Consider the following 11530-nt stretch of genomic DNA (forward strand, 5'->3'; position numbering starts at 1 on the left):
GCAATAATCAAACTACCGACTTACAATAAAAATATTGAATAACAAGTAATTAAAGATAGAAGAAGATCGAAGATGAGAAGTAGAACTCAAAGAAAGAGGATGAGAGGACTAGACATTTTTCTCAACAATTTGCATAATCCCTAAAACACCTATCACTACCTTTTCTGTTGAAACCGTTTCATGCCCACTACTCAACCCCGATCCCAGATTAACATGGCCCTATTGCTCATTCTCGGGCCAATAGCTCTTGTCAACCCAATAACGGCTTCTATGACATTAATATCTACATTGGGTTGGACATGATTCATCTTTCTGTCTATTTTTTTGAAGAAACTCAAGTCATCAACAAAAATGTGTCAAGTCGAATGAATATATGTACACACGATTAAGCTAGTAAAGTTGGGTGATTTTTTTTATTTTAAAAAAATAAGAATTAAAATATTCAGACAAAATATATTCAAATTCTAAATATTCTTTGTAAAAGAATTGTCCAAGTATAACTCCATTGTCAAAAATTTCAAATAAAATAATTATTATTTAATTTTTACAACAAAATGCCTACATAATATCACTAAATTACCAGTATTTTTATATATTGTATAAAATGTGAATTGCATTGTCTATACAATAAGTACGTACTATATAAACTGCCAGATTTATCACTTATATATTGTTACAGATCAATTTACTTGATTATGCAAAAAAAAAAAAACATATAAACTAACAACACACAAAATTTAAATTATGAGGATAAAATATTCATTTTTTATCCATATCCTTATTTTTTTGGGTAACATTGATCTTCTCGATGTAGCTAAGACATGACCAAATTAAAAAAATAATATTTTTTATTTGTTCAGTTAGTTTCTTAATAAAAATAGACTGAAGGATGATTCTTGTTATTTTTTGGATAGTATAAAAATGTTTTTTGCTCACTTAAATACATTAGATTTGAGTCATAATTGAAGGATAATTTTAGCAAAAAAACTCAAGAAGTGACAATATCTGTCCACGCTTGTCACGACCCAAATCGGGTCGCGATTGGCACCCACATTTATCCTTCTATGTGAGCGAACCAACCAATCTAACCCAATCATTTCAAACATAATGAATTAAAACATTGCGGAAGACTTAAAAACTCATTAACAATATAAATCAAATAACTTCTAAAACTCAAACATTTATTATTATCCCCAAAATCTGGAAGTCATCATCACAAGAACATCTATCCTCAAATTACTAATCTAAGAGTATCTAAGAAGCTAAAATACATAAAAAGCTAGTCCATGCCGGAACTTCAAGGCATCGAGACATGAAGAGGAAGATCCAGTCCAAGCTAGAAGCATTAGCTCACCCTGAAATCCGGTGTAATGAAGACTGGCTAGAGTTGCGGTTGAGTTGAAGACGACGGCACGTTTGCTGCACTCCACAAATAACAAGGAAAAAAACATACAAGTAGGGGTCAGTACAAAACACGGGTACTGAGTAGATATCATCGGCCAACTCAAAATAGAAAACAATATGCATCAAATAATATCATAAATCAACTACAATACTCAATCTGTAGCAACAACATGTACAAGAATCTTTGATAAATAACGTCAAGTACACTCATGAGGACTCAAGCCTCCATATCATACTCATTTGGGAATTAGGTTCATTAGAATGAGTATATTAACATCTTTCAAGATTCATCACCTTTATTCTTGTGTCGGTACGTGACACTCCGCTCTTCTACTACTATGTGTCGGAACGTGACACTCCGATCCCCTAATTCTACGTGTCGATTCGTGACACTCGATCTCCTAATTCTACGTGTCGGTTCGTGACACCCGATCCCCTAATTCTACGTGTCGGTTCGTGACACCCGATCCCCTAATTCTACGTGTCGATTCGTTACACCCGATCCCCTAATTTTACGTGTCGGTTCGTGACACCCGATCCCCTAATTTTACGTGTCGGTTCGTGACACCCGATTCCCTAATTCTACGTGTCGGTTCGTGACACCCGATCCCCTAATTCTACGTGTCGGTTCGTGACACCCGATCCCCTAATTCTATTAATTCATCAAACCTTCTTTTATACCAAGGCATCATCAATCTCATCACTTTAGTTCATCAAGCCTTCTTTTATACCTAGACGTCATTATTAACAAGGGTTTTTCAAGATTTGGGATTCAATAGCTTCATCATGCTTATTTCATCACAATTATATAATCACATTCATGCAAGCATACAATTAAGCATATAGAAGACTTTACAATACAACCCAACACATATCATTCGCTATTAAGAGTTAACTACGAATAGTATAAAACCATAACCTACCTCCACCGAAGATTAGTGATCAAGCAAGCAAATTCCCCAAAGCTTTGTGTTTTTCTCTTCTCGTTCGATCCTCTCTCTCTTGATCGTATGTTTCTCCCTCTCTCTGTTCTTTTCTCTTTTTCTTATTCAAACCCTCTTTCTTTTACCCTAATTAGCATATAATTAAGTATAAAAGATGGCAATAATAACGTACTAATTTACTCAAGGTTACCTCTTTTAACCCCCAAGTAATTAGACTTATTAACATTAACCCACTAACTTTATAATTAAAGCCGAAATAGTCCAAAATGCCCCTTAAATTACTTAACAGAAATCCGACCCAGTCTGGGATTACGCAGACTGTGACGGCCGTCGTGCCTGCGATGGTCCGTTCTGCTGCTCCGTCACAGAGTTCAGAGACTCAATTCTCTGAAGAGTCTGTGACGGTCCGTCCTGCTATTCCGTTACGAAGTTCAGAGAGTCGATTTCAGTACCCATTTTTCAGAATTTCTAAGTGTTTTGAAACGAGACCCCTCGACGGTCCGTCGTGCTCATGACGGTCCGTCGTGGGTTCCGTCGTCTCAGCCTGTTTTTCCAAAAATAAAATCTGCTGCTCAAAACGACTAAACAGGTCGTTACAATAGATACCAATTTACCCATCGTTCGTCCCCGAACGATCACAAGAAGGAAAACAAGGGCGAAAAGGAGTACCTGAATCTGTAAACAGGTGTGAGTATCTTTCTCGCATATCAGCCTCTTTCTCCCAAGTGGCTTCTTCGACTGGTCTATTCTTCCATTGAACTTTGATGGATGCAATCTCGCTTGATCTCAACTTGCGAATTTCTCTATCTAGAATGGCAACAGGCTCCTCCTCATAAGTCAAATTCTCATCAAGCAAAACTGAATCTCAACGAATGATGTAGTTTCCATCCCCATGGTATCTTTTCAACATAGACACATAAAATACCGGATGCACTCCGGACAGCCCTGGAGGCAAGGCTAACTCATAAGCCACCTCCCCTATGCGCTTCAGAACCTCGAAGGGACCAATATACCTTGGGCTTAGTTTACCCCTTTTTCCAAACCGCATCACCCCTTTCATGGGCGAAACTTTCAGCAAGACTTGTTCACCCTCCACGAACTCCAAGTCTCTAACCTTTCGATCTGCATATTCTTTTTGCCTACTTTGCGCCGCTAACAGCTTTTCTTGAATAGATTTCACTTTATCTAACGATTCTCTCAGAAGGTCAGTACCCCAAGGCCTAACCTCAAATGCATCAAACCACCCAATGGGAGACCTACATCTTCTCCCATATAGTGTCTCAAATGGGGCCATATCAATGCTTGAGTGATAGCTATTGTTGTAGGAGAACTCTGCTAAGGGTAAGAAGCTATCCCAATGACCACCAAACTCTATCACACATGCACGAAGCATATCCTCCAACACTTGAATCGTTCGCTCCGACTGACCATCGGTCTGCGGATGGAACGCAGTACTAAGGTCCAACCTAGTACCTAATTCCGCATGCAATGTTTTCCAAAACTTAGAAGTAAACTGCGTACCTCTATCTGATATGATGGAGAGTGGAACCCCATGCAACCGAACAATTTCTGAGACATAGATTTTGGCTAACTTCTCTGCATTGTAAGTCACCTTGACCGGAATGAAATGAGCAGAATTAGTTAACCTATCAACAATCACCCAAATAGATTCATACTTACCCATTGTCTTTGGAAGACCAACCACGAAATCCATTGCAATCCTTTCCCACTTCCATTCAGGAATGGGCATTCTCTGAAGTGTTCCTCCGGGCCTCTGGTGTTCATACTTTAGTTGCTGACAGTTTGGACATTTGGCAATAAAATCAACAATATCGCGCTTCATTCTACTCCACCAAAAGTGTTGTTTTAGGTCACGATACATCTTGGTTGCACCAGGATGTATAGAATACCTTGAACTATGAGCCTCTGTCAGAATAGTGTTGATCAAATCATCGACGCGGGGTACACATACCCTTCCCTTGATTCTCAAAACACCTTCCTCATCGATTTGTGCTTCCGTAGCCTCTCCTCGCAATACTTTATCTTGGATTCTGCTTAGTTTCTCATTTACTTCTAACCTCATCAAGTTGTTAGCCAGAGTCTGAACCTCTCTAGCCAATGGACGTCTTGAAACTTGCAAGTGAGCTAGACTTCCCATGCTCCCTGCCTTTCTACTTAGGGCGTCTGCCACAACATTAGCCTTTCCCGGATGATACAAAATAGTGATATCGTAGTCCTTCAGTAGTTCCATCCATCTCCTCTGTCTCAAATTCAAATCTTTTTGAGTAAAGACATACTGTAGGCTACGATGATCCGTGTATACTTCACACTTAACTCCATATAGATAGTGTCTCCATTGCTTTAAGGCAAACACTACCGCAGCTAGTTCCAAATCATGGGTCGGGTAATTGCGTTCATGCACCTTTAATTGCCTCGAAGCATAAGCAATTACATTCTTCTCTTGCATTAGCATGACACCCAAACCCGAATAGGATGCATCACAATAGACAATGAAATTCTTACCTTCCACTGGCAGGGTAAGGATTGGTGCAGTAGTCAACAAGGTCTTGAGTTTCTGAAAGCTTTCCTCACATTCGTCCGACCATACAAATGGAACATTTTGTTTAGTCAAGTTCATCAATTTGGAAGCAATGGAAGAGAATCCCTTGACAAATCGACGGTAATAGCTAGCTAAACCAACAAAGCTCCTTATTTCTGACACATTAGTAGGTCTTACCCAATTCTTCACTGTCTCAATCTTAGAAGGATCCACCATCACCCCATCCTTAGAAACCACATGCCCCTAGAAGGACACTGCATCTAGGCAAAACTCACACTTGGAGAATTTGGCATAAAGCTTTTTCTCCCTCGATATTTCCAATACCATTCTCAAGTGCTCCTCATGTTCCTTCTTGCTCTTTGAGTATACCAGTATGTCATCAATGAATACAATGACAAAGAGATCCAGATATGGCTTAAAAATCCCGTTCATCAAGCTCATGAAAGCAGCAGGGGCATTCGTAAGACCAAAAGATATTACTACAAATTCGTAATGCCCATACCTAGTTCGAAAAGCAGTCTTTGGCACATCCGTTGCTCGTATCTTCAATTGATGATAATCGGATCTCAAGTCAATCTTAGAGAAGACACAAGCACCTTGTAACTGATCGAATAAATCATCAATGCGAGGAAGAGGATACTTGTTCTTAACCGTTACCTTATTTAGTTGTCTGTAGTCTATGCACATTCGAAAGCTCCCATCCTTTTTCTTCACAAATAATACCGGAGCACCCCAAGGAGATGAACTTGGTCTAATAAAGCCTTTGCTTAGCAACTCTTGAAGTTGTGCCTTTAACTCTCTTAACTCCGCGGGAGCCATTCTATAAGGGGGTATATAAATGGGGCGAGTACCCGGTTCAAGATGGATGCAGAAGTCAATATCTCTATCCGGTGGCATGCTAGGAAGGTCTGCGGGAAACACATCTAAAAACTCACGAACTATCGAGACCGACTCAATTGGAGGTACTTGGGTAGTATCATCCGTGAGATGTGCCAAGAACGCTAAGCAACCCTTACTAACCATTTTCTTAGCACGAAGAAAAGAGATGATAAGAACTGGATTGGAAGTGTAGTCACCCTCCCACACTAACGGATTTGTCCCAGGCTTGGCTATCGTCACAGTTTTAGCATTACAATCCAAGATTGCAAAATTTGGGGAAAGCCAAGTCATACCCAGAATTACATCAAAATCAACCATTTCTAAGATAACCAAGTCTACATAAGTATTGCTCCCCGCAAAAGTTACAAGACAAGACCTATACACCTTTTCAACTATCACAGACTCACCCACCGGAGTAGAAACACGAATAGGTATGTCAAGCAATTCACAATGTAAATTAAGACCATTAGCAAATGCGGAAGATACATATGAAAATGTGGAGCTAGGATCAAATAATACAGAAGTCATGCAATCACAAATCAAAAGATTACCTGTGATAACAACATCCGATGTTTCCGCTTCAGACCGCCCAGGGAAAGCATAACAATGGGTCCTCTCACCTGTCTGTCCGTTGCCCCTACTATGTTGTGATGTAGTGGCTCCATTTTGCCCATCACCCCGGTCGTTTTGGTGACCACCATTACCTCGACCACCGCGTCCTCCAGAATGACGGCCTCTTCCATAACCACCTCTACCTCTAACATTTGGAGGTCTGTAACTCTGTTTCGGACAATTTCTCCTAATGTGCCCAGTCTCCCCACATCCATAACACTCTCTGGATTCAAGCATAGGTCTTTCATAGAAGTGTTGATCGGTCTGAGGTGGTCCCCCAACTACAGTCTATAGTGAAGACTGAATTGGTCGGACTAAGTAACCTCTTGAACCCTGTCCTCTAGAGTAAGAACCATCAAACTCACCTCCCTTTTGAAACCTTTTTGATTTAGTTGCCATGGTGAAGTCATCTGGCTTCACTCCCTCTACCTCTATCACGAAGTCTACCACTTCTTGAAAAGATTTCGCTGTAGCCGCTACCTGTAAGGCTGAAATCCGCAACTCTGATCTCAACCCCTTCACAAAACGGTGAATCCGCTCTTGTAAACTGAAACATAGTTGGGTGGCATACCGGGATAATGCACGAAACTTAGCCTCATACGCAGTGACCGACATCTTACCTTGCTCTAGGCTCAAAAACTCATCTCTTTTCCTATCCCTCAAAGTCCGGGGGATATACTTCTCCATAAACAAGCTAGAGAATGATGCCCAAGTCATAGGTGGTGCCTCCGTTGGTTGACACTCAACGTGTGACCGCCACCACATTTTGGCGTTCCCTTGAAACTGATAAGTCACAAACTCAACACCAAACCGTTCTACTATACCCATCTTGTGTAGTAGCTCATGACAGTCGACCAGAAAATCGTAGGCATCCTCAGATTCAGCACTCTTGAAGACTGGAGGTTTCAATTTCAAGAACTTACTGAAAAGTTCATGTTGATCATTTGTCATTATAGGCCCTGTAGTCAAACGAGGAAACGTGCCTATTTCCAATGAAACATCCATGCGGGGAGCCATAGTAGCCGCATGTTGTACCTCCGGAGCCTGAGGTGCTGGTGCAGAAAACACTGGAGGTGTCTGGCCTTGATCAGATAACCCGCTAAGATAAGCAAGAACCTGAATGATCATTTCTGGGGTAGGTTGGGGTGGCAATTCCTCATTCTGCACTTGTTCATTCTCCCCATCCTCCCCTTCTCTTACTACTTCCTCAGTCGGTGGAGGAGTCACCACCCTAGTATCAGATGGTCCAGGCGTTCGTCCTCTTTCCCTAGAGGACGTCCTCCCACGACCTCTACCACGGCCTCTTGCCGCTACTCTTCCTCGAGCTACAGCCCCAGAGGCTGGCTCAGACGCTTCTTGTCTTGCCGATGTTGGTGTTGGCGCAGTCGTTGCTCTAATTCTAACCATCCGCGAAAGAGAGTGAAGATGGTCAGATACCAATTTGTATCACCTAGATACCAATTTGATTCAAGTAGTAGCACGAAAGAAAGAAAGAAAGAATGGAATTTTCCTAAAGTCTTATAGCCTCTCAAAGAAAAGTAAAGGCGTCCCCCTACTGTTCCTTAAGACTCTACTAGACTCGTTCTTGTGTGATGAGACCAACGAACCTAATGCTCTGATACCAAGTTTGTCACGACCCAAATCGGGTCGCGACTGGCACCCACATTTATCCTCCTATGTGAGCGAACCAACCAATCTAACCCCATCATTTCAAACATAATGAACTAAAACATCGCGGAAGACTTAAAAACTCATTAACAATATAAATCAAATAACTTCTAAAACTCAAACATTTATTATTATCCCCAAAATCTGGAAGTCATCATCACAAGAACATCTATCCTCAAATTACTAATCTAAGAGTATCTAAGAAGCTAAAATACATAAAAAGCTAGTCCATGCCGGAACTTCAAGGCATCGAGACATGAAGAGGAAGATCCAGTCCAAGCTAGAAGCATTAGCTCACCCTGAAATCCGGTGTAATGAAGACTGGCTAGAGTTGCGGTTGAGTTGAAGACGACGGCACGTTTGCTGCACTCCACAAATAACAAGGAAAGAAACATACAAGTAGGGGTCAGTACAAAACACGGGTACTGAGTAGATATCATCGGCCAACTCAAAATAGAAAACAATATGCATCAAATAATATCATAAATCAACTACAATACTCAATCAGTAGCAATAACATGTACAAGAATCTTTGATAAATAACGTCAAGTACACTCATGAGGACTCAAGCCTCCATATCATACTCATTTGGGAATTAGGTTCATTAGAATGAGTATATTAACATCTTTCAAGATTCATCACCTTTATTCTTATGTCGGTACGTGACACTCCGCTCCCCTACTACTATGTGTCGGAACGTGACACTCCGATCCCCTAATTCTACGTGTCGGTTCGTGACACCCGATCCCCTAATTCTACGTGTCAGTTCGTGACACCCGATCCCCTAATTCTACGTGTCGGTTCGTGACACCCGATCTCCTAATTTTACGTGTCGATTCGTTACACCCGATCCCCTAATTTTACGTGTCGGTTCGTGACACCCGATCCCCTAATTTTACGTGTCGGTTCGTGACACCCGATTCCCTAATTCTACGTGTCGGTTCGTGACACCCGATCCCCTAATTCTACGTGTCGGTTCGTGACACCCGATCCCCTAATTCTATTAATTCATCAAACCTTCTTTTATACCAAGGCATCATCAATCTCATCACTTTAGTTCATCAAGCCTTCTTTTATACCTAGACGTCATTATTAACAAGGGTTTTTCAAGATTTGGGATTCAATAGCTTCATCGTGCTTATTTCATCACAATTATATAATCACATTCATGCAAGCATACAATTAAGCATATAGAAGACTTTACAATACAACCCAACACATATCATTCGCTATTAAGAGTTAACTACGAATAGTATAAAACCATAACCTACCTCCACCGAAGATTAGTGATCAAGCAAGCAAATTCCCCAAAGCTTTGTGTTTTTCTCTTCTCGTTCGATCCTCTCTCTCTTGATCGTATGTTTCTCCCTCTCTCTGTTCTTTTCTCTTTTTCTTATTCAAACCCTCTTTCTTTTACCCTAATTAGCATATAATTAAGTATAAAAGATGGCAATAATAACGTACTAATTTACTCAAGGTTACCTCTTTTAACCCCCAAGTAATTAGACTTATTAACATTAACCCACTAACTTTATAATTAAAGCCGAAATAGTCCAAAATGCCCCTTAAATTACTTAACAGAAATCCGACCCAGTCTGGGATTACGCAGACTGTGACGGCCGTCGTGCCTGCGATGGTCCGTTCTGCTGCTCCGTCACAGAGTTCAGAGACTCAATTTCTCTGAAGAGTCTGTGACGGTCCGTCACGCCTGTGACGGTCCGTCCTGCTATTCCGTTACGAAGTTCAGAGAGTCGATTTCAGTACCCATTTTTCAGAATTTCTAAGTGTTTTGAAACGAGACCCCTCGACGGTCCGTCGTGGGTTCCGTCGTCTCAGCCTGTTTTTCCAGAAATAAAATCTGCTGCTCAAAACGACTAAACAGGTCGTTACAACGCTTTATGCAGAATTGAACGTTCATCGTAATCAATATAGGTAATCAAGCAATAATAGAAAGTTGTTAGTCTGATTTCACCTAATGACAAGTTAAATCAACATAGAAAGCAACTATAATTTTGAAGATCATCTACAGTGAGATCTTGATATGCATCGAAAGATGGGAAAATAAAAATATATAAAAATTTGGTGATTACTCATGATCTTTATGAATAGATTAAAACACACAACTTTTCTATCATAATCTTTTGACTTTACTAAATCAGAAAGTCATTATAACAAATTGAAAAGTGAAATAAAATTAGGACAAAAATAAAAGAGAAGTTGAGTGAACTGGCAGTTTAGGTACTTTATAATAATAATAATTTCACTTTAATTTTAATAATACAGAGAGACACTAAGAGACTGACTTAAGAAATTACTTAAGTCAAGTTCTTGTGCTATATATCGTTCGTGATCCTTCGACATTATTGAAGGGAGGGGGCTCGACCTGAAGCCTTTAAATAGAGTCCCATCCGCCTCCCCGGTTCCACGCGCCCTTACTAGTAAAGACTCCCATTGGGAGAAGCAGAAATTGTTGAGTGAGCGATCCGGCCTCTAGCCCTTCAATGATGGATTTGTCTTCAAAAAAACCCCGACCTAATAAAAGAATGAATGAGCTAGCACTAACTACTCCACAAACAGCCAAGTCAATAATTATTATTTTGGAAGTTTAATATTTGAACCATTGAAAACAAGTTATTTTATCCTTGCCGTCAATAAACTTAACAAATATATTCCTCCTTGGATGGAAAGCCCCAAATCTATTAAAATTATTCGATTTTACTTTAATTACCCAATTTTAATTCGACCCAACCCACTTAATAATATAACCTATTGTTTTACCCAAATCAAATTTTCCCACCATCACCCTTTCCAAGATCTCCTTCCCCACCACTATCGAAAACACCAAACATCATTCTTCTTATTGTTCATCAAATCTCAAGATTTGAAACAAGTAACTCAACAAATATTCAACATGAAAGATAGAAAGTGTAAAGAAGCTCTTTCAACAAATATAATAATCTGTTACTTGTGCAAGACGAATCAAAGTAAGACACAAATCAAAATCATGTAAGATCAAGATTGACAATCAGTAATGAAAGAGATTGAGAAGTTTACATGTTAAGAAGATTTTTTTTAAAAGTAAGACACATTGCCCACAATGCCATTCCTAATGGCAAACTTGGTCTCAATGCGATTATAAGACGTTACGCCAAAGTTTCCACGAGAGACTTTGTATCTGTTAGTAGGTTTGGCGACGATGGTGGTGGAAAAATAAAATTTATTTGTGGGTTATATTAAGTGGGTTGATAGGGTTAAAATTAAATAATTTAATTAAAATCAAGATATATTCATTAAGTTTATTGACAATAAAAATAGAAATAAAAATAACTTGCTTTTAGGATTATAAACAATCAATAAAATAAAATTAATAGATAATTTTGACCTTTTCCCATAAATTAACAAAGAATTATAGTGGTTGACAGTCTTGGTGATAGTTAATTAGGGGCATGCCCAGCCGACCCAT

Source organism: Solanum lycopersicum, chromosome 11, assembly GCF_036512215.1.
Source record: "Solanum lycopersicum chromosome 11, SLM_r2.1".
NCBI lineage: Eukaryota > Viridiplantae > Streptophyta > Magnoliopsida > Solanales > Solanaceae > Solanum > Solanum lycopersicum.